Raw genomic sequence first — 23,798 nt, forward strand, 5'->3', positions numbered from 1 at the left:
AAATATTCTACAAGAGTAAGTGATTTTAGGTAGCATTTATTCACTGAAAAGAGGTACTATATAAGTTATGAAGATTTCTAATGTTATATTTCCTTTACTGTATTCTCCAGATATACAGTTTAAATAATTCATTCAAGGGGTTCAGCTCAAATATCCTCTTTTCTCCCCCCTTGACTTACTGTCTGACTGTTTCCACTTTCTAGAATCAAAAATTCTTACAGCTGGAAGTGATCTTCAAGTTCCCATCCCTTCCTTTGAGAAAAGAGGCAAGAAGAGGTCCAAAAAAAGTCAAATGACTTTCCCAAGGTCAGGCAGCTAGTAAATAAAAGAGCTGGGACTAAAATACATGCCCCTTGTCTCCCAGGCTTATAGCCTTTTTCATAATACATCATCATATCCCATCTTTGATATTTCCCCTCTTCCTATCCAACCCTCCTCCTCCCCCAAACCACCTTTGCTTTTTTCAAGGTTCAGGCATGCAGAAATGCGTTCCTTTAATATTTATGCCCTCCCTATTTCCAAAAATACAAGGATTTAAGGTTTACAGGCTAAGACATAGTACCATATTGGAAAATGAGGGATGAAACAAAGAAAGATCATTGAAAAGAATCAGAGGACATAGATGCTAATCTGGAATGTAAGGTGAACAGTTAACTAAATGGACTTTTTATTTTTGAAGCAGCTAAGGGTTAAATTAGCAATATATTAGATTGGGGGCAGCAAGGTGGCTCAGTGAATCAGGCCTGGAGATGGGAAGTCTTGGATTCAAATGTGACCTCACACACTTCCTAGCTGTATGACCCTGGGCAAGTCACTTAACCCCCATTGTTTAGCCCTTAGTGTTCTTTTTTTTTCAAACATTTATTAATAATCATTTTTAACATGGTTACATGATTCATGCTCCTCCTTTCCCCTTCGCCCCCCCGCACTCCGCCCACCCATGGCCGATGCGCATTTCCACTAGTTTTGTCATGTGTCCTTGATCAAGACCAATTTCCAAATTGTTGGTAGTTGCATTGGTGTGGTAGTTTCGAGTCCACACCCTCAATCATGTCCGCCCCGACCCATACGTTCACCTTAGTGTTCTTTTGCCTCAGAACCAAAACACTGTATTTATTCTAAGATGGAAAGTAAAGGTTTTTTTTAAGAACCATTTTAGATTAAGTCAGGAGGATCTGAGTTAACTTTAATTACCTATCTTTCACTGCTCTTTTCCTTTGGAACCTATACAAGATGTCGATTTTAAGATGGAAGGGAAGGTGGTTTTTTTTTCTTTCTTTAAGGAAACATATTAGACTGAATCTGGAGGATCTGTGTTCTAATTTGACCTTGGTCCCTTCCTAGCTCTGTGACTGGGTAAGACTAATTGTCTGGTCCTTACTGTCCTTCTGCCTTAGAGTCAATACTTGTATTGATAGGTAAGGATTCAAAAAAGAAAAAAAAGGAAAAGTATTTTATATGAGTTTTATTTTCTGTTATTTGAGTTTTCTTTTCTGAGGAGAAAACAATCATGTTTATGTGCAGAGACCACATTTTTCTTGGAAATACTCCAAACTTAGAGAATCTATATGAATGGGTAGTTAAAGGGTCTGGGAGAAAGTACCAAATGGCTTGGGGGGTGGAGAGAAAAAAGAATCTAGAGCTGTACATTAAACTGGACCATTAGTGGGCACTGCTTTCCTCCCCCATTAAATGAAAACGATTGGATATGGGGTTCTTAACCTGGGGTCTGTGGACCTTTAAAAACATTTTGACTCCTGTTATTTCATAGAATTAGTGCTCTTTGTTAGCCTCTGTATTTTTATTTCATGGATTTAAAAGCATTATTTGGGGAAGGAGTCCTTAGGGTGCCCCCCCAAACCACTAAGACCCCCCCCCCAGCCTAGGTGTTGGTTTCCAAGCGTTGTGCTGGGATAGGTAATGGATCTACTTGCGTCTAGTTTGTATCCCCAGGTTGCAGCAGAGCGGGCGATAAATGTGGGGCCAGAGGAGTGGGGTTCCCGTGCCAGCTCAGCTTCTTACTCCCTGGGGCACCTCGGCCACGACACTTGGTCTCGGGACGCCTGTGGCCTCAGCTGTAAAATGAAGAGAGTGTCTTAAATGATGGGGAAGGTCCCCTCTAGCTCAAAACTGTTCAAGGGGACTCCAGAACTGCATGGTGTGTCCTCATCTCTGGCATTGAAGTCCTCAGATTCCTCATTCGGTTGCCAAGGAGATCTGACATTCTCCACATCTGGCTGGGTGAAGAAGATATACCTGACACTCCACTTTAAATTCATTTGTATTAGGAGCTGAATGGCTTTTTATATTCAAATGAACCAGAACCCTGGAAGGCAAGAAACAAACAAAACATGCTCTTAAAAAAAAAAAAAAGATCATTGAAAGGCGACTGTTTTGGTGGTCCTGGCCGGCCTGGGAAGTGGTCATTTCCAGGGTGCATTTGAGCCTCCCTGGACACTGCTGCTACAACCTTGACCACCCATGTTTATGGCTCATTTTAAAATCTCCGTTCTATCATTAAACTTGAGGGAGGGGGAAAACAACAACAACAACAACAACAAAAAAAAACCACCCTCATATTGTAATGTGATCTGAAAGTTATTTTTCTTGTTTTGTGAAAGGATCTCATTTGCAAAGGATCCAGACAAAAGCAAGGGTTAAAAAGCTCCCAGAGTACTTTGTCACTGACCACATATAACACACTGGACACAGCCCAGTAGTGTTGTCTCAGTTGATGTAAAAGACATGTCCAACTAATGAGAAAAAGGCTGGGCAGAAATAACTTTTCAAACACCATGTGGACTCCTTTGTGCATAGAATTCCAGCAAACACCCAGGAGGTGACAAAGGTTGCCTTTGTATCAGTGACATGTATGCCTAATTTACACAAACTTATAAATCTCCTGGAAGAATATCCTTTTCAAGACTGATCTGTAAATCCTGAGAGACAAAACTGTCCATTTGCCTCCCTCTTTATTAAATGACCTTGGCCTGATGCAAATCAGTTTTCACCCCATTTCAAAATATCCTACATGTACAAGGTGGTCCAGGTCACTCTGTAGCCTAGAGGGTGAGAGAAGATAATCACTGCAAGAGAAATGCAAATGAAAAGTACTCCTACATTTCATCTCATAGCCATCAGATTGACAAAGATAATAAATGACACAAATGTGAAATGCTAGACAGAATCATCAAGGCACTATTGGTCTGAATTGGCAAAGCAACTTGAAATTATACTGGAAGAGTTGATAAATAACTTATCCTTTGGCCCTGTGATATCACTATTAGGGCCATATTCCCAAAAGGACAAAAGTTAGAGAAAAAGTTTCCATATATACAAAAAATTTATAGCAGTACTTATTACACTATGAAGAAACTAGAAAGTGGGAATCCATCAGTTGGGAATTCTGAAAAAGTTGTGGAATATCAATGGAATGGAATGTTATTGTATTATAAGGAATGATGTCTTTGAAGAAGTCAGAGAGAGTTGGGAGGACTTAAATGAACTGATGTAGTGTGTCATAAGTGGAAACAGGAGAAAAATGTATGTGATGGGCACATGAATGTATAAAAAATAGTGTTGAAACATTTATTAATGCAATAACTTCAAATGTGGGAATGCCTAAAACACAGTGGGTGGATGGAGGACCCAACCCACTACAGTGAACTGGAGTAGAAAGGGGGGAAGAGTTAAGCTAACTTTCTTTTTCTTTTTTTAGTTCAGGTTTATTTTCAGTTCCAAATTTTTTGTTTTTTTTAAATTAAATTTAATTATTTTTAAAAAATTTAACTTTTTTATTTTGAATATTTTCCCATAGTTACATGTTTAGTTCCAAATTCTCTCCTCACCTTTCCCTCCTCCTTCACCCAGTGAGAAAGCAAGAAAGACAAAACCCATTACATACATACATACATACATACATATATATATATTCTAGCAAAACACCTCACCCCATTATCCATGTCAAAAATATTGTTCAATGTATACCCAGTCCATTAAATCTATAACTGGCTACGGAAATTCATGTTTCATTATTAATCTTTGGGAATTGTAATTGGCTATTGTGTTAAGTCTTTCAAAGTTGTTCATAATTGTTATTGTATAACTTGTTCTCCTGTTTCTGCTCAGTTTACTTTGTATCAGTTCATGCAAGTTCATTCAAATTTTTCTGAAATCATCCCTTTCATCATTACTTATATCATGATAATATTCATTCACCTTCAGATACCATAACTTATTAACTCTATTCTCTAATTGATGAGCACCACCTCAGTGTGTAATTATTTGCTAACATTAAAAGAGCTGCTGTAAATATTCTTGAACAAATGGGTCTTTTCCCTCTTACTTCGATCTCTTTGGGGGTATAGACTTAGTAGCAGTATTGAAGGGTTAAAATATATACACAGTGTAATAGCTTTTTGGATATACTTTCAAATTGCTTTCCAGAATGGCTAGACCACTTCATAGCTCCTCCAACAGTATATTCAAGTACTTGTATTCCCACAGTTCCTCCAGCTTTTGTTATATTCCCATTTTGTCAACTTTGTTAACCCAATAGGTATGTGATATGGTACTTTGGAGTTGTTTTAATTTGCATTTCTTTAATTATTAGTGATTTAGGATATTTTTCATATATTTATTGATAACTTGAATTTCTTTCTCTAAAAACTATCAAGGCAATTTTCTAAGTCAATATATAACAGACAAGTTGAGGTCTAGAGACTTGAATGGTGATAGAAACTTCCATGCTGGCAAAATTACTCATTCTTGACCCATTAGGCAATACTATTTAGCTGACAATCATGGAACACTGTAATCTCAAAAAACCCCACATATATATATATATAGTGCAATATTGTTCCATCACATTCCTGTACCACAATTTGTTGAGCCATTTTTTCTTTTTGATATACAATCCAACTTGTTTTCATCATGGTCCTTATCTCAGCACGAATCCATGTATTCTCCATCTCAACAGCTTGGGTCTGAAGTGGGTGAAAGGAAGGTAGGTAGTTAATAATATAGCAGCCATCCTTCCAAGTCTTGTGTATGCTCTGTTCATACTGACCCAGGCTTGACTTCTGGTATTGAGGTTCCCCTGCTTCACTCAATTTCCCTTCCTTCCTTCCTTCCTTCCTTCCTTCCTTCCTTCCTTCCTTCCTTCCTTCCTTCCTTCCTTCCTTCCTTCCTTCCTTCCAAAAACAGATAATGCTAGAAAATATAGACATATTAAATAAAATTTAGAGGGCAAAAGACTTTAGTNGGTATGAAATTTTTTTATTATCTTAAAATTTTTTATTGACTAAGAAAAATTTTCCATGGTTACATGATTCATGTTCTTTCCCTCCCTTCTTCCCACCCCACCTCCCATAGCCAATATGCAATTCCACTGGGTTTTACATGTATCATTGATCAAGACCTGTTCCCATATTATTAATATTTGCACTAAGGTGATCCTTTAGAGTCTACATCCCCTATCATGTCTCCATTGACCCATGTGATGAAGCAGTTGTTTTTCTTCTGTGTTTCTACTCCCACAGTTCTTTCTCTGGATGTGGATAGCATTCTTTCTTATAAGTCCCTCAGAGTTGCATTGTTGCTAGTAGAGAAGTCCCTTACTTTTGATTGTGCCACAGTGTATGCGTCTCTGTGTATAAGGTTCTCCTGGTTCTGTTCCTTTCACTCTGCATCACTTCCTGAAGGTTGTTCCAGTTCACATGGAATTCCTTCAGTTCATTATTCCTTTGAGCACAGTCATATTCCATCACCATCAGATACCACAATTTGTTCAGCCATCCCCCAATTGAAGGGCATCCCCTCATTTCCCAATTTTTTGCCTCCACAAAGAGGGTGGCTATAAATATTTTTGTACAAGTCTTTTTTATACTTATGAAAGTTAAAGTCTCCTTGTGTTAGAAAGAACCTTACAGATCCTCTAGGTCGTACCCCTGATTTTGCAGATGAGGAAAGATGCTTAACGATGACTTGTCTATCGTCATAAAGCAGTAAATAAGGAGTTCTCAGCCTGGAGTCAGGAAGACTTCCTGAGTTCAAATCCAGCCTCAGACCACAATTAGCTATGTGACCTGGGCCAAGTCTAACTTTACCATGTTGGCTTCAATTTCCTCATCTGTAAAATGAGTTGGAGAAGGAAATGACAGCCCACTCCAGTATCTTTGCCAAGAAAACTCCAAATGAAGTCATGAAGAGTTTGGACAGGACTGAAAAATGACTGATTGACAACTCTCATAGAGATTGTTGGGGCAAGAGCTGAGGTCATCTTGACTCCTAGGGTTTCAAATTCAGTGCTTCTCCCACTGGACCATATTGGCTTTCTCTTCTTTCCTCCCCTTCTCTTTCTTCCCCACTCCCTTCCAAACCATTTCCCTCCCCACGCCCCTTCCTCCTTCACTTGGGTTTGACATCCATTTCCAATAGTTACTAGTTTGATGACCCTGGGAAATTTAATCTCTATGAGCCACAGTTCCCTAATATGTACAAAATGGAGAAACCACCAACCCCTACTTCATGGGATAGTGATGAGGCTCAAATGAGTTGTGGTACATAAAGCTTTGCAAAGCTTTAAGTACCACAAATATAGATTCCCATTTTTCTTCCTTTATTTTCTCTAATCTGCCTTCTCTTTCTCAGGCTATTTCTCCCTTTCCCCTTTCATTCTCCACACCTGCAACCCCTGTACTTAAACAACCCAGAGTCTACAACCACAGATTTTGTTTCCAGCACAGATAAACAAGTCCGATGTCCCTTTACATTTAATGTCTGAGACATGAAACTGTTTTAATCATTCGTCTATGACTTTGGTTTAATGGCACATCACATTCCTTATGAATCTGCATTTAATTACTCAACTAATTAGTCATCAAACAGAAGAGAAGGAAGAGAGGAGCAAAGGCTGTATCTTTGTTTCCATGACAATTCTCTTTCAGCTCTCTTTGCTTTGCTTTATGTTAGAGCGGGAAGAGAGCTAAAAAATCTTCTTATCTATACCCTCTACCCTATCCCATCTCCCAGAGAGGGCGAGAGCCTTTCCAAGAATCACACAGCAAACTGGTGGCAGAGCTCTGACTCAAATGTGTTCTGATCCCCAATTCCCAGGGTCTAGGGCTCTTTCTGTTTCACCTCTCTGTCAACATGGCTAAAGTCATCAGGGCCTAGGATGACATGCATACCCCATAAATCTCCTCTGAAAAACAGGACAGTTCCCAGCTTTGAAATGAAGTAGCATTGATTTATGGTTTTTCCCCTAGAGGAAGATACTCTTGCCCCTATCTATAGATTCCCTCCTCATACATGACTTACTTAGAACCCTGCTACTAAATCATACAACAGTTAAAATAAAAAAAAAATTCAAAATGGGAAGGTATTCTTTCCTAATGGGAAATAGCAGAATGAGAGAACCTGATACTACTGAAATTTAACCTTGTCATGTACTCTTTCTTCCCTTGCAGGGGCTAAAGATATTTGCCCCGACGGCAGCTAGATCCCAGTTAGATAGAAGATATTTTTCTGATGTCATTTACATGGACTCTTGGGTAGAAAAACAAAGTTCCTGTGTCTTCATTCAGGACTGAAATTTGTCTCTCCAAAGGGATCTGTTCTGCAAAGCTCCACCCTGTTGCAGATGACTTTGGTGACTTTAGCCAGCAACTGGAGGCAGGGCAAGACTGTTGGGCGAAACATGGCCATGGCTGTGAATAGAGCACAATCGTGCTTATGGCCCAATCTACTATCATTGAGGCCTTCTCATGTCCGCTGCCTTATTTTTCCTTTTATGGCAAGAAACAGATCCTTTAAGGGTGTGTGGAAAAGAAGGGGCATTTTAGTGGTTAGAGAAGGTAAAGGAACATATGGATTGCTTTGATTTGCTGGCAGTATCTTGGGGAGAAGGGAGGGAAGTATGGTAAGCCAACCCTGGTACATTTTGCTTTGGGTAAATCTCAACTCTTCATGGCAGCTTGAAAGTTTTCAGTTCATGAAGGCCAGAGATCCAGAGCTGAAAGGACACTTGGAGGCTATGGAGTCCAGGCTCTCCTCTCCTAGATGATGAACCTGGGGCTCTGGGATGTTCCTGGCTAGCCTACTAAGGAGGAACTCCTAAGGTAACTGGCAGACCTCTGAGCTGTTGGTGACTTAGAGGGCATCTACCTCAAGCATGCGAAGACTTCTCCTAGTAGAATGGGTGGATGAGAATGATTTGTTCCAGTAGCCATGAAGGCTGTTGGAGCAGGTACCGTGGAGCACTTAGAACCTGGCCAAACTTGGAAGGTATCAAGGTCATCCACTAGGTCCTGGGCCATCACCAGTTACCCTGACTTTTGTCTTGTCACTGGACTTCCATGATTCTGGAAGAGAGAAGGAGACTGAAGACTTTGTGCAACTCTGCCTCACTTAGATCCAATTCATGTACAAGTCCATACGTCTCTCTTCATGGTCATTGATCCTTATTGAAAATGGAGGATGAACAACTAAGGTACCAAGTAACAGAACTGGTATTTGAACTCAGTTCTCTAAATTCATTGAGACACTTAATAACACTCATTATTTTAGTCACCCCACTTCCTTACAAAACTGCCCTTATTGGACAGCCACTGTTAGATCCCTTCTCTTTTCTCCTCCACCTTACTCACCACCCCTTCCCTTCCTGGCAAAAAAAAATCTATGGAGATTGCTGTCAGGAGAGTCTGAAAGAATTATAGGGAGCAGAGCAATAAGTAATGGAGGGGATGAGGAGTCCATTTTAAATCCATTTATTCATTCAATAAACCTATATAGAATATCTTGTCCGTGCAATGCAATATGGATAAGTGGAGCATGTGGAGAGCCCATCTCAGAGAAGAGGCAAGAGGAGCACTGAGGAAGGCAAGTATGGCCTCTGATGCCTTTCCATGGAGAGGATGACACTGAACTTGTCCGTGCTCCACATTCCTCTCTAAGACTCACATTGCAGAGCAGGTGCTGATTTGCTTTGAGAGAGGTAGTTTCCTTCCCAGGTAATTCTCTACAACAATGAAATCACACAAAATATCCAAGTCAGGGGAGATTTTCCGAGCTGCCTTAGTGGGCCTGTTGCCTTGGGGGTAGACTGAGCAGCGTGGAAACGTCTGTGAGTATGAGAGTTTATAAAGAGCCTATGACTTATACACACATGTAAACAATACAATCTTTTATATCAACAAATTATAATTTAATACATAAATATTTTAATTGTATATTAATATAGTAATAATTAATCAATTAATATTAATTATATATGTGTGTATGTATGTATCGCTACCTAACAAAGCAAGTATATATTTTTTTTAGGTAATAGTAAGATTTGGAGTGTGTATATGTATTTACCTACCAAAGTATATTTTATTAGGTATTCCAAGATTTGGAGAATTGGCTTCTTTATCTTACCTCTTGATGACAACTGAGATCTATATCCAAGGTGGCCAGAGGCAGGGGTAGCCCCTCTCTTCCCTCTCCATATAAAAAAAGTTCAAAGTCACCAATGCAATTTCATTTTATGGTGAGATAGACCATTTCCACATCTGATATCATGCTTTGTATCATCAGTAAACATCTTTCCTGCTTCAAGGGGGACTAACTTGACCCTCCCTCCTCTGTTCTTATAGCCTATATGCCTGGTTTCCAGAAATCTCAGATGATATAAACTCCAGGGCGTAAGGAAATCCACATTTTTCTTAATGTGCTCCAAGCCCATTACTGGTAATAATTTAAGACTGCTTGCTTTTGTGGCTAAAGGGAGATGGTCTGGGACTCATTAAATGCCACGGAACAGGTGCAGATCCATCTTGAGCTTTAAAAGCCTTCTAGCATCTGTTAAGTCGGAATACATTTAAAAGTAAAATGTGAGCATTTCTCCCAGATGCTTCTCAGATAGAGTCATGGGAGAGATTTCCACTGAAAAGTCATCCTTTAACCATTCCAATTCTGCCTAACTTGATTTGGATTTGAGTTGTGGAATCCTCTCCTTTCTGAAGATGGAAGTAAGGGGGAAATGGCTTGAAAAAAAGACCACTTTGCCTTTGCTAGACATATGGTTGCATAGAAACTCCCAATTCATTTTTCCCCCTCTTTTTACTACTAAAGAAACAGTGGAAGGAAGGAATGCTGTTCTGCTAGAGAGAGGCGGGAAGCAAATTAACTTGGGTCTAGGAGATGGGATGTAATTACAAGATAAATGACTTGCACATCCGGTAGCTTCAGTGAGGGTTAAACTAAATATTTCAAGCTGTTCTTTGGTCTGTTTGCTCATGTTTAGATGAAGCTAACAACTGCCATAAGAGCTTTGCAGGCAATTCTTCCCAGGTGTCCTCCGTTTAGCTGCTGGGATGATGCGAGCTATTTCGTGAGGAATATTCAGAATAGGGAATGACTGGAGAGATCCTGGTGCTCCTACAATTCTCACAACCTCAGGAGCATTCTCTTTACTTAAAGTTATCTAATCTTTACATTACCATTCTCCCTCCCACAGCTTAAATACCAGCCAAGGGAAATGTCTGTGGAATACACTATAAATGCCAACCAAATTCTTGGGATTGGCTGGCCAGATGGAGTGGAGACTGTACAATTTTTATCTTCCCTATACTCTACCCTTGGGTGGGAGTCTTTGGCTCGCTTGCCCTATCCTACAGGTGTCAGGAATTATATATAATTCAAACAATTTTACTCAGGTGCTCCTAGAGCCTGAGGTAGGACTGGGAAGATAATTGGAGAGAAACTGGTATGTTTTGACAAGCTTCTGAACCTGGGGGAAGTGCTGATGTGGGTGGGCATCACTCAAGGTCTTGGCAAAACCAACACCCAACTCTGGTGATTTTGGGTGAGAACCTGGTATGATGGCAGAACCACTCAGCTGTGAGAGGGAAGAGGCGAGTGGATGAATCTTGGTGACCTTTTGTTGTGTGGTCAGAGATTAGATAAATGTTGTGGAACAAGGGAGAAGCTTCTTGGAAGGGGCATTCTGGTATGATTTGGCATTTAAACTGTGTCCTGCGTTGATAGAAAACAATCTGGAAAAAATCAGAAGTACAGAGGCAGAACTCACCTAATAGCCCCCACTTCCCAGACCCGTGGCCTCAGCAGAAAGGCTTATCCTCTAAAGGAAGAAAGGACTAATAAGGCCCATCACTGGTCAATGAGGAAAGCTCCTGGAGGAGTGATTTGAAGCCCAATAAAAGCAAAAACAGAGGACTCTAGAAGGTGCTTTTGTACAGATGGGAGATGAGTCCTGTCTACAGCATAATAGCTGTTAAATTACCAAGGCTGATTAGACGTCTCCTGGATAGCCTGGTACCTTTTCCCATAAGCTTTAATAGGAGTTTTATTAAACAAAAAAATTTATAAATTATCTTTTTTCATCTTTGAGTTTTGAAAATCTTTAGCTTTTTCTTTGAATTTTGAAAATCTTTGGGTTTGCCAAGAAGTTATCGAAAATGCATCAGGATGTTGGAGGATGCCTTCTGACACAAGGAGGGGAAGGAGGTGCTTAGATACTTGGAAATAAAATCTATTTATGAATCAAAAAAAAAGGAAGACAGTGAAGAAATTATCTCAAGTGTTAAAACATGCATTGAGTGCTCATGTAGTCATTTACAAGTTTTTTTTTGGGAAGGCATCAAACTAGAGGCAAAAAGTCCCCCCCCCAAATAACCCCAGGCCTGTCAGGGTCCATGAGAAACTCTGAAACACTCAGCTTTCCACAGGATGGATGCATTTTTATTTTTAGACACAGAGAATCTTTAAAATGCTAAGACTACAGTAGCTGTTGAAACAAGTCTGTCTGTGGGACTTTGTCTTCATTTAAGTTTGATGAAGCAAGTATTTTGGGAAATCTATCATGACAAGTGCTTATGAATTGATGACATTGTTTCGAAGCCCATTCTGGTGCTGCCTCTCCAGTCCTCCTTCATCCCTAAACTATTTTGTATACATCTTGTATTTCATTTTCATTGTATGTGTTGTTTCCCCCGGTAGAACATAAGTTTCTTTTTCTTTCTTTTTCTTTTTTAAATTAAAAATTTTATCTTGAATATTTCCCCCTAGTTACATGTTTCGTGTTCTTTCTCTCTCCCCCAACCCCCCTTAACCCCCCAGTAGCCGACGCACAATTCCACTGGGTTTTACATGTATCATTGATCAGAACCTAATTACATATTATTGATAGTCGGACTGGAATTATCATTTAGTGTCTACGTCCCCAATAATATCCCCATCAGCCCATGTGTTCAAGCAGTTGTTTTTCTTCTGTGTTTCTCCTCCCACAGTTCTTCCTCTGAATGTGGCTAGTTTTCTTTCTTATAAGTCCCTCAGCCTTGCTCTGGATTATTGCTAGTAGAGAAGTCTGTTAAGAACTGTTATGTAAAGGATGGCAACATGGAATCCCTGCAAAATACAGGGTTCCCCTCTGGAGAACTTTGGGTGAGGGGACCCTGTATTTTGCAGGGATTCCATGTTGCCGTCCTTTACATAACAGAACATACATTTCTTGAAGGAAGGGACTCTTTTATTTTATATTTTTGTCTTTGTATCGCTAGTGCCTAGTTCAGTTCTTGACACATAGAAGACCCTTAAATGTTTGCAGGATTGAATTTTTTATATACGGTACCATCTTCTAGAATGAAACACTTCTCAAGTATTTCTTTTATACTTGTCCTTTTGTATTAAATCTCAAGTCTTGACACATGTATATACATATATACATATGTGTATAGATTATCTATAACACTCTAGTATATATAATTCATATATATGTTTTTTTGTTGTTTAGTTGCTTTTTGTGTCCAATTTTTTATGACCCTGTGGACCATATCGCTCTAATGCTTTGTCTATGGGGGTTTTCTTGGCAAAGATACTGGAGTGGTTTGCCATTTCCTTCTCTAGTGGATTAAGGCAAAAAGAGATTAAGCGACTTCTCCGGGAATTCATAGCTAGTATCTGAGGCTAATTTTGAGCTCAGGGCTTTCTGATGCCAGGCTCAGTGCTTGATCCACTGAACTACCTAGCTGCCCCCTCCCTCCCTCTCTCTGTGTGTATATACATATATTTTCATAATGCACCCATATGTACATATATGTATTATATATTAACACAGTATTATATATTTTACTTATCTGTGGCTCTACATGATTAAACACAGACACACACGTATATATTTACACATAAACACATACAAATATTCTAATGCTATTAAACATCAAATAAAATGGTTATTTTCTAGTACCCAGGTGGAACAGTGGATAGAGCGTAGGAAATTGAGTCAGGAAGACTTAATTTTAAATCCTGCCTTGGATACTTCCTAGTTGTGTGACCTTGGGTATGTCATTTAACTTTTAAAAAAAAATCCATATTTTGTGTCTTAAAAATCAATATTAAGTTTTAGTTCCAAGGCAGAAGAATGGTAAGAGCCAGGCAAATGGGATTAAGAGACTTGTCCAGGGTCACACAGCTAGGAAGTATCTGAAGCCAGATTTGAACCTTCAACTTCTCATCTCTGGGGCTGACTCTGCTGAGCCACCTAACTGTCCCGTTATTTAAGTTTTCTGCCTCTTTTTCCTCACCTGAAAAACAAGAATAAAAATAGCCCCTACTTCACGGGGTTGTTGTGATCACATATGCTGATCACATGTGTTGAGATCACATATGCAAGTGTTCTCTAAACCTTAAAGCACTATATGAATGTTATTATTATTACACATAGAACAAAAAAAAAGACTGTACATGAAATTGTAGGTCTCCATTATGATTTTCTTTTTGAGTATATAGTAAGTAAATTTATAGCTTTCAAAGCTGTCCAGCTTGTCTATGCGTCTTTCTGGCTTTTCTGGTCTCTTCTCTATATTCCTTATTCCAATGTGGATGAAGCAGAATAGGCAGAAAGATGGATCTGAAAGGAGAATATGAGAGAGGAAAACAAACGATTGATTTGGAGCTCTGAAGACAATCAGGATAGATTTTAAAAAAGGGAGAATTAAATGGTGATAAAAGTCTTCATATTATTTAGGTTTCTTTAGCCTTTTGGAAGTTAATTAGAATTAAAATATAATAAAAAATAAATGTATAATAAATAAAATATAATTATTATACTAAAGTAATAAAATTTTTAAATATAAATAATAATGTAATAAATTAAAATGTAACATGTATACCAAAAATACCGTTGTGATAAATAGGTGCTACCTTTATTTCAAGGGTTTTGAGAGGCAATTATTTTTTCATCGTGAGTTCATCCCTCTACCTTTGCAGCCAACCCTTTCAAACTTAATTAGGCTGGTACTTGGAGGATGGACATGCTGATTGTCTCTGGACCTGTACTCAAAGACTTTTCAGTTTGATAGGAAGTGTGAGAACTTGAGTTTCACTAGTATAATCTTTGAGAATCTAGGGTCATCTCTGTGCCCCCATGAGGTACGGGCAGAGAATTTCAGCTAGAGTACACTTGCATTCTTTCTTTTCCAGTGAATTGACATAATGGAGGAAGAATCCATTACAGAAATGGACTTTATTTTTTTCCTTCTATGGCATTTCTGAAAGCATTAAAGATGCCTCCTAGAAAGGTTCACCTTATAGAGATTGCTAACATATGAATTGTACCAAATATTTTAGCTAAGAAGCAAATGTAAACTGTAAATGAAATCCCATGAGGAACCCAGGCCGACAGTACTCCTGACTTTGTTTTTCTTTTCAAAATGCCTTGAAGTTGCCTGTCACTAAGATTTTCTTTGGGTTTCTATAGCACACTAAGATAGAGTTGATGTGGCAAGGGATCATAGTATTTCCAGCATTAGTTGTCTCATTGAGAGGTTCCTACTTGTACACCATCTGAACTCTTGCTTAAGAACTGGGATTGGGCAGGGAATTCCAGTTCTTTTTTCCCTCCAGCATTTTTATTTTTAATTTTTCAATTAACAAGCATTTATTTTCTCTCCCTTCTACTCTATTTTTTAAAATTAAAAAAAAATTTTATGTTCTCTCATTTTATTGGAAAGCAAGTAAAAAATCTCCAAAAATAGTCTTTTAAAAATTATCAAATAAAAGACCTCCAGGAATTGATGCAGAGTGAAAGGAGCAGAACCAGGAGAACATTGTACACAGAGACCAATACACTGTGGTAAAATAGAATGTAATGGACTTCTGTACTAGCAGCAATGCAATGACTCAGGACAATTCTGAGGGATTTATGGTAAAGAACGCTACCCACATTCAGAGGAAGAACTGCAGGAGAGGAAACACAGAAGAAAAACAACCGCTTGAACACATGGGTGATGCGGATGTGGTTGGGGATGTGACACTAAACGACCACACCAATGCAACTATCAATAATATGTAAATAAGTCTTGATTGATCACACATGTTAAAACCAGTGGAAATGCACGTTGGATATGGTGGGGGGTGAAGGGGAAAGTAAAAACAAGAATCATGTAACCCTGGAAAATTAAAAAAATATTAAAAGATTATCAAATAAATATGGTCAAGCATAACATATTTATACATTGGCCATATCCAACAAAAATGTATATTTAATGTCTTGAGTCCATCATTTCTATGACAGGTGGTGGGTAGCAAGTGTTATCATCAACCCTCTAGAATCATGGTTGGTCTTTGTATTGATCAGAGTTTTAAGAATTTCAAGTTGCCTTTATGATATTATATATGTTGGTTTCCTATTTCTGCTCACTTTCCTTTGCATTAGTTCATAGGTCGTCCAAGGCTTCTCTGAAACCATCTTTTTATTCGTTAGGGCAAAAGAGGATTCCATTACATTCCTATGCTATAACTCGTTCAGCCATTCTCCAATCAATGGGCACTCTTTTGATTTCTACTTTTTTGCCATTAAAAAAAGAACTGCTTAAAATATTTTTTGAAATATGGGTCTTTTTCTTCTTTCTTTCATCTCTTTTGGGGAGAGGTCTAGTAGTTTTTCAAGAGCTTTAAAGGATCATGGGAGTTCCCCATACTGAAACAACATTCCAATGTCATATCAGTACACTCCATGTTACCTATCAATTTCAGTACTGAATTTCTCAATATCATAGCCCTGTCTGCTTCCATATGTAGGGTTAGTGAATCTTTTTTGGGAGTCCTCATTGACCTCAAAAACCACTTTAGAAATATGTTGATCAAAAATAGGTCCTTTGAATGAAAATGATTTTGGATTTGGGACCAGAGAGAAGCTCTTGAAGCTTCTGTGCAATTCTGGGAGAAAATAGGAAAGTATAGTGGAGATGTAACAACAAGATGCAAAAAAGCAGAATTAAATCAGTATAGGGCCTTGTTGATGGATTTCCTCTAGATGTGAAATATTTATGTTACTGCAGGCAAAATATTAACTGCCTATCTGTATGTTAAGGAAACTGTAAAACATCACTGATGTTTATATCTAACTTTATTACACAGATGAATAAATAAAGTGGTGCTGCATTTCCCTAGCATTCTCCAAAACCCTCTAATTACTATTTAGAAGAGCCAATTGAAAAGCAAATTTCTGATATAATAAAGATGAATTTTTAATAGCATTGAAATCCTAGAGCTGTAAAGGACTGGGAGACCATCCAGTATAGTTCCCTCATCCATAAAGATGTACAAGAGCTATTTCCTTTTATTTAGTGTTGAAGAGCTTTTTTTAAAACCCTAATATCTTTTATATATATCCTTCTATATTAATTTTATTTGTTACAGGGCTAGGCAATGGGGTTTAAGTGACTTGCCCAGGGTCACACAGCTAGGAAATGTCCGAGGCTGGTTGAAGAACTTTTAAAGAATTTTGTACCTAATGTAATGATGAAGCACCAGGGATATTAATTATTATTATTAAAATGTAATCTAAATGGTCCGTGGGTTCACACTGGGTTGAAGGAGAGACAGGACCAACCAGGAGAGGGAGACCAGAGTTCACTGCCAAGCTTTTAACTGACACAGGAATGGCTGTTAGGCCCAATAGTCACTCAGCCCTCCTAGGCCAGGGTCTATGGAACCAGCAGGCAAAAGGTAAGAGTTTATAATAGTTTAATTGAGGGAAATAATAAAAGGATGGGAATAAGGGATTCTATACTTACAACCTAAGGGCAAACCACAGGGACAAGGGAAGGACTTGACTACACTATTCTAGTGACCTAAGCCAGGCAGGGCCCAAAGGAAGCAGTACTGAAGTCACAGGGAGGCTCCTCCAAACCTGGTTCCAGCCAGGCTTGGTCAGCTCAGCTAAACGGCCTGAGGAGGGCTTTCATTTGGGGTCTCACGGCTAATCCCGGGATGGTTTCAGGATGCCAAGAGCCAACTCCACCAGGTGATCCTAGGAACCCAGGTAGGGAGAATTTGCAATGCTGTCCACCAGATCCCAAACCACTTCCCCACGTGGTGCTGCTCTGCAGGTCTGTTGTCCACTGCTGAAAGCCTCCACCTCTCAGGACCCCAGGGAATCTGGATGCAGTTTTTCCCTAACTCTGAGATCTCCCAGGGTTAGCAACAGTTACGTCCCAAACCGCTAATGAAGTCTTTCTCAGAGCACAAGCCCCACTTCCTGCTCTTTCATTCCATCTTGGAATCCTCCAGCCCTTCCTGCTAGGTCCAACACTAATACTAAATTAATTGCTAAATAACCCTCACAACACTAACAAGCCCTTGAAACAAACACTTTGCATACTAGCATCTAAATGGTCAAATGGTACAGTTAAAAGTTCCAAATTTGGAATTTGATCCCTTGCTCTGCCAGCTCATAATTGTGTGACCTTGGAAAGAGGTTTTTATACTTTTGGGGTCTCAGTTTTCTTTTTGTGTAAAATAAAGGGACTGAGATGTCCTCTAAAATGCCTTCCAACTCTAGAACCATGATCCCTATTTTATAGTTGAGAATACTGAGGCTCACAGAAATTAAACAACTCTTCTAAGGCCACATGATCAGTAATACTTAATTGTATTATTAATTAAAATAATTATTAATTATTTATAATATTAATATCAATAATACTTAGTAATACTTATTAAGCAGTGCAGGACAGATCATAGGTCTAGAGTGGAAAGGAAATTTGAGGGCTTTCAAGTCTAATCCTTTTAATTTACAGATGAATAAATTGAGATACAGGGAGGATAAATAACTTGTAGAAGGTTACACAGGTAGTAAATAATTTGTGGATACAAAGATAAATGTGAGACAGTGTTTGGCCTCCAGGTATTTATATAACTAGCAAACACTAGAGCCAAAATTAGACTGCTAATTTCTTGACTCGGTTCATTGTTTATCCTATTGCATTATGCTTCTCTCTCTCTCTGTCTCTGTCTCTGTCTCTGTCTGTCTCTGTCTCTGTTTCTCTGTCTTTCTCTGTCTCTCTCTGTCTCTTTCTGTCTCTTTCTTTCTCTCTTTATCTATATGTACTGGTAATGGGTCTGAAGTCAGGAAGAAATTTTCCTGAGTTCAAGTCCAGCCTCAGACACTTAGTAGCTGTGTGATTCTGGACAAGACACTTAACTTGTTTGTCTTAGTTTTCTCTTTTATAAAATGAACTAGAAAAGGAAATGACAAACCATTCCAGTATCAAATGGAGTCACAAAGACTTAGACAAGACTGAAAATATGGAACAATACCAACAAAAAAACATGGCTAGAGACTTATGCATTCAAGGACACATTAATAAAAACAAAGTTTAATGACATCAGATGAATTACAATTGATTCCAACACAAACTTTTATTTTATTCTAGTTGTATAATTAGAAAATCTCGAACCCCTGAACTACATTACCCTGAATCCTTTTCCCTTTTGTGCACATAGTGTCTTCATGTAATGTTTATAAGTTTGCTGGAAGCCCGCCTTCTCTCTCTCTTTTCCCACGTGCGTGGTCTGGGAAATTTGTCTTTACTAATGCTATCATTTCCCTCTACTTCAAGTTATTATTATTAAAGCTTATTAAATATAATACTTGGAGGTATTGTACATTAATTTTTAAGCTTACAAGTTAACACAATGAATAACTAATTCTCTGAATTGGAAGGTAAAGTGTGGTGAAGTGTATCTCATACTTCCATGATGCTGAGAGTTTCCTTAATCTTTTTGTTGGAATGTCACAAGTGGTCCTGAACACCCAATAGAATGTGTGGATCTCATGGGTTGAACTAGAAATGGTATCTCCCAGGGTTTTTCCTACTTCTCTCTTTCCCCAAAGTGGGTTATATTAGATTCTCCCTAAAAGGTGAATGGGGAAAGTTTCCTACCATTCCTCCCTTGACTCTGCTTCTTGCTAGCCTATGGTTGGATTGATATGGCTTCATGGACACCTAAAAGGCCTTAATCATGTAGGGTTTATACCCTTCAGATTTGTGGATGTCTCAAGGAATCATCAGAAACACACTGGTTTTCTTATCAGATGTGTTTCAATACGGAGCCAGGGGGTAGGCATCAACCTGAGCTAAGTGCCTCTATATCAGATATTCTCTCTGTGTTGATATAAACTTACTTTTAATAACTGTTCGTGGATCTAAAAGTACCTAATTTCATCCTAACATCTACCTTGACTTAACCAAGAGATTGCATCAGACCAACTCCCAATAAAGGTTTTTTTTATGTCAACTGGCTCAAATTGATCTTTAACCCTCAGAAATTCCCCAGCTCAGGTGATCCTCCAGGTTCAGCCTTCTCTAGTAGTAGTTTTATAGGCATGAATCACTATACCAGCAATTTGTTCTGGTTCCAGAGCTGTGACCTAGTTCATTTTTAGTTATAGGAAAACCAGTCCTGACTAAAGTATCAAAGAGATAGAGGGATAAGAATTCCACGGTTTTGTACTCAGGAGGCCAAAGGAAGTCCAGTCCTTTTTCAAGTCCCCAGCCCTCATGTAAGCTGACTCCAGGCACTTTTTGGACATACCAATTATAAATAAGCTAGGTAAGGATACATAGGTGTCGACAGAATTCTTTTGATGTCTGTGACTGCTCAAGGATCCATCAGTCACTCTAGGTGCTTGTCTTCCTTTGGGGGGAAGGAGCAAAGCTTGGACAGACTATGTTCTATACCCCGACAGTTGATAAACATGAGGGCAGTCATGGGGACTCTTTCCAAGAACCTAGCATTGCTTCTCTCCCCCCGAAATGGCAAGACTAAAAAGCCTTTATTCATCCTCTTGACTTCCCTCTAGATGCTCTTCACTTTACCAATGTTCTTTGGAAAATACGCTGCCCAGAATTAAATATCTTAATCTAGCTATGAATGGTCTGATCAAGTCAAAGTACAATGGGATCATTACCCCCTTGTCCTGGATAACAGATCTTTCTTAATGTGATTTAAGATTATTGTGGCTACAGAATAATGATGCGATCTGGGCCCCTGGATCCATGATAGGTTATACTCACGGTGTTCAAAGGCAGGGGTATCCCCCACAAGGAACTCTCCTAAAGAAAGAAGGGAGGTGGGGAGTGGATGTTGGTAACTGGACAGCAGCACTTTGTTGGTGCTTTCTGACCAGGGAGATAGTAATTTAATTTGTTTTCTAAGAGAGAATTGCTAGAACCTATACAGAAGAAAGAGGAAATTTTCCATTTTTTTTTTAAAATTAGGGAACCCTGTCTTTCCCAGCTAGGCAGCTAGTGGATAGAGTGCTGCAAATCTAGTCTTAGACTCTTCCTAGTTGTGTGACCTTGGAAAAATCACTTAATTCTATTTGCCTCAGTTTCCTCAGCTATAAAATGATCTGGAGAAGGAAATGGCAAACCACTCCAGTATCTTTGCCAAGAAACCTCCAAACGGGGCCACCAAGAGTCAGACAGGACTGAATTCTGCTAAACAACAACAATATCATTTTTCCCAGACTGGAAGTGTGGATTCTTCTTGTGTTCACAGTTCATATTCACAGTCATATTCTCCTTTTGCTTCATTACCATTTGTTTTTCCTTTTAAATATATGCTTATATATTTTTCCCAAATGAACACTTTTAATTAAAAAATTAAAATGAAGCAGATTAATTTCCTTTAAAAAATCAATAGAGTACAATAGTTGATACTGAAATGCCAGTTGTTGTATGCCTAGCTAGTGTCTTGAACATTCTTTTAGTTCCATAGGAAGAGACAGGCCAAATCTGCTGCCAAACCACTTCTGATTGTCGTAATGCTGTAAGAACAGAGATTGAGAATTAATAGAAAGAACAGTGACTGTAGACCAGTTCTCCAGAGACTCACTCCTTTTCTCCATTTCCTCTTGTTAATAAGTTTGGCTTATGTGTAGGATTCTAAATGTTCCATAATATTAGATGTTTGGAGATGTTTATTATCTTCTTTTTCTGTTTACTTTGTTCCCTGCCAAGGAATTCTGCCATTCTTTTCTGCTCTTCCTTGTCTGTTAAAACGATCACCAGTCCTTCTTACCACTAAACCATTTCAGTCACTCTTGTTTGAATCCCTTTGTGTGTTTTTAGAGAAAGAGTGTGCTTAAGTTGAACAATATATTCCCAAGAAATTATAAAAGTAGGAAAGTAAAAAATTTCTCTGGGGCAGCTGGATAGCTCAGTGGATAGAATACCAGGACCAGAATCAGAAAGACTCATCTTCCCTGAGTTCAAATCAGGCCTCACATACTTAACTAGCTGTGTGACCCTGGGCAAGCACTTAATCCAGTTTGCCTTCATTTTCTCATCTGTAAAATGAATTGGAGAAGGAAACAGCAAATTGCTTCATTATCTTAGCTAAGAAAACCCCAAATTGGGTCACGGAGAGTAGACATGACTGAAGTGACTGAAGAAAAGCAACAAAAATTCTTTAAGCTCACCAAATCTGCACTCATTCAGAGGCTTGGCTTAGACACCAAGTACCTTTCTGAACTTGCACTTGGGGATCGCTGTTGATCTTCACTTAAAGAAACAATAAATAGATTCTAGGCTCTCAGTTGTTTAGCTACGTTAGAAATGACAATTGCTAGTGACAAATGACAATACGATAGTATAATATTGCTAAGAACCACATTCCCTCCTTTCTATTTGCTTGGCACACCACAAAAGTAGACTATTTCAATAAACTCTTCGCTGATGATCTTATTTCTTCACATCTTCCATATTCCTTTTTACCCAGCCACAAAGTAATCTTCCTAAGGAACAGGTCTGATTACCCTGAGCAAAAATTTCCCTCTTCTCTTTAGGATAAAATGCACAATCTGGTTCTAGCCTACCTTTCAAGGCTGTCTTATCCATTATTTCTTTTCATATCTTTCTGGTTGGGACAAACTTCTTAGCCATGTGGATTTTAGGATAATTATACACTCGGGAAAGTCACTTCACTCCCATTTCCTGGCTCTTACCACTCTTCTGCCTTGGAACCAATATACAATATTGAGTCTAAGATGGAAGGTAAGGATTAAAAAAAAATTTTTTTAAGCGAACTGATTAATTAGCCCTGCAAAAACTGTTTTATATCTTAACAAGGCTTGCATATCAGTTGACCAACTGATTGTAATGATTTTGCTGTTGTTCATTCATATTCAGTCATCTCTAACATGGGGATCCCATTTAGAATTTTCTTGGCAAAGATAATGGAGTGATTTGCCATTTTCCAGCTCATTTTACAGATGGGGAAACTGAGGCAAACAGAGTTAAATATGTTGCCCGAGGTCACCCAGCTGGTAAGCATCTGAGGCCAGATTTGAAACCAGGTGCTCCTGACTCCAGGCCTGGCTCTCTATTCACTGAACCATTTAGCTCTTCCTCTTTATGCCATGTCACCAAATGACTTGCCCAGGATCACAAAGCTAATAATTTGAGCCTCCCCCTCACCGCCCCCCATACTATTTTCCACCATACAAGATAGGATAAGATTTGAGATAATGCAAGACAGATATTGGGGGAAATATCCTATATATCCTGGACTGTGGTGTCTGAACTGAGAAGATGAAAGGGCCAAGGTTTTTTTTTTGTTTGTTTGTTTAAAACAAAACAAAAATCTTTTTAACATTAGCTGTTCAAAGAAAGTCTTCATTAACAGCAAAATAGGAAGCCCTCTTGGGAAACGCTTCCTTCTAATTCAGTAGAATGTTTAGAATGCTGTGAGTTTTGTCCCTTTTCTGCAATTGATCCACAGAGGGCCTTGGATGGACTCCTCTCTGGCCTCATTCATCAAAGAGAACGACAAAAACCGTGTTATCCTAAACCCCCCCAAAGGACTGTTGGAACGACTAATGAGATAGTCTGCCAAGCACTCTGAACTTGGGGAGAAAGGGTAATTATGAAAGTGCACGAAAATGACAAGAATAGTTACTGTTTTGGAACTTTTCTCTCCCCCTCTCTGTGTAGCCCATGCCTTGTTTCTGAAATTAGTTTCCATTTATTCTGCACACATCTTATGTGCCCATAATTGTTTGTATGTGGCTTCTCTATTAGAACGTGAGTTCCTTGAGGGCAGAAACCATGCTTTAACTTTTCTTTATATCCCCAGCCCTTGGCATGGTGCCTGGGACAAAATGCTGGTTGATAGACTGACTGACAGTTCCCGTTTATAACTGTCTGAAGGAATTTCTTAGGGAAATTGGAATCATTGTTTTATTCAAGGAAAGGGATTCAGCTGTCAGTCAAAAAGCCCAAGTCAGATACCTATCTCTAATGTCAAGTTATAGTTGAAGAATAATCTTGGAGGAAAAATTGATGCTTTTATCTAGGACATTTACCTTCTTCCTTCCTTCCTTCCTTCCTTCCTTCCTTCACTCCCTCCCTCCCTCCTTACCTCCCTCCCTCCCTCCTTCCCTCCTTCCTTCCTTCCTTCCTTCCTTCCTTCCTTCCTTCCTTCCTTCCCTCCCTCCTTCCTTC

The sequence above is a fragment of the Gracilinanus agilis genome, chromosome 6 (genome assembly GCF_016433145.1).
Source record: "Gracilinanus agilis isolate LMUSP501 chromosome 6, AgileGrace, whole genome shotgun sequence".
Taxonomy (NCBI): domain Eukaryota; kingdom Metazoa; phylum Chordata; class Mammalia; order Didelphimorphia; family Didelphidae; genus Gracilinanus; species Gracilinanus agilis.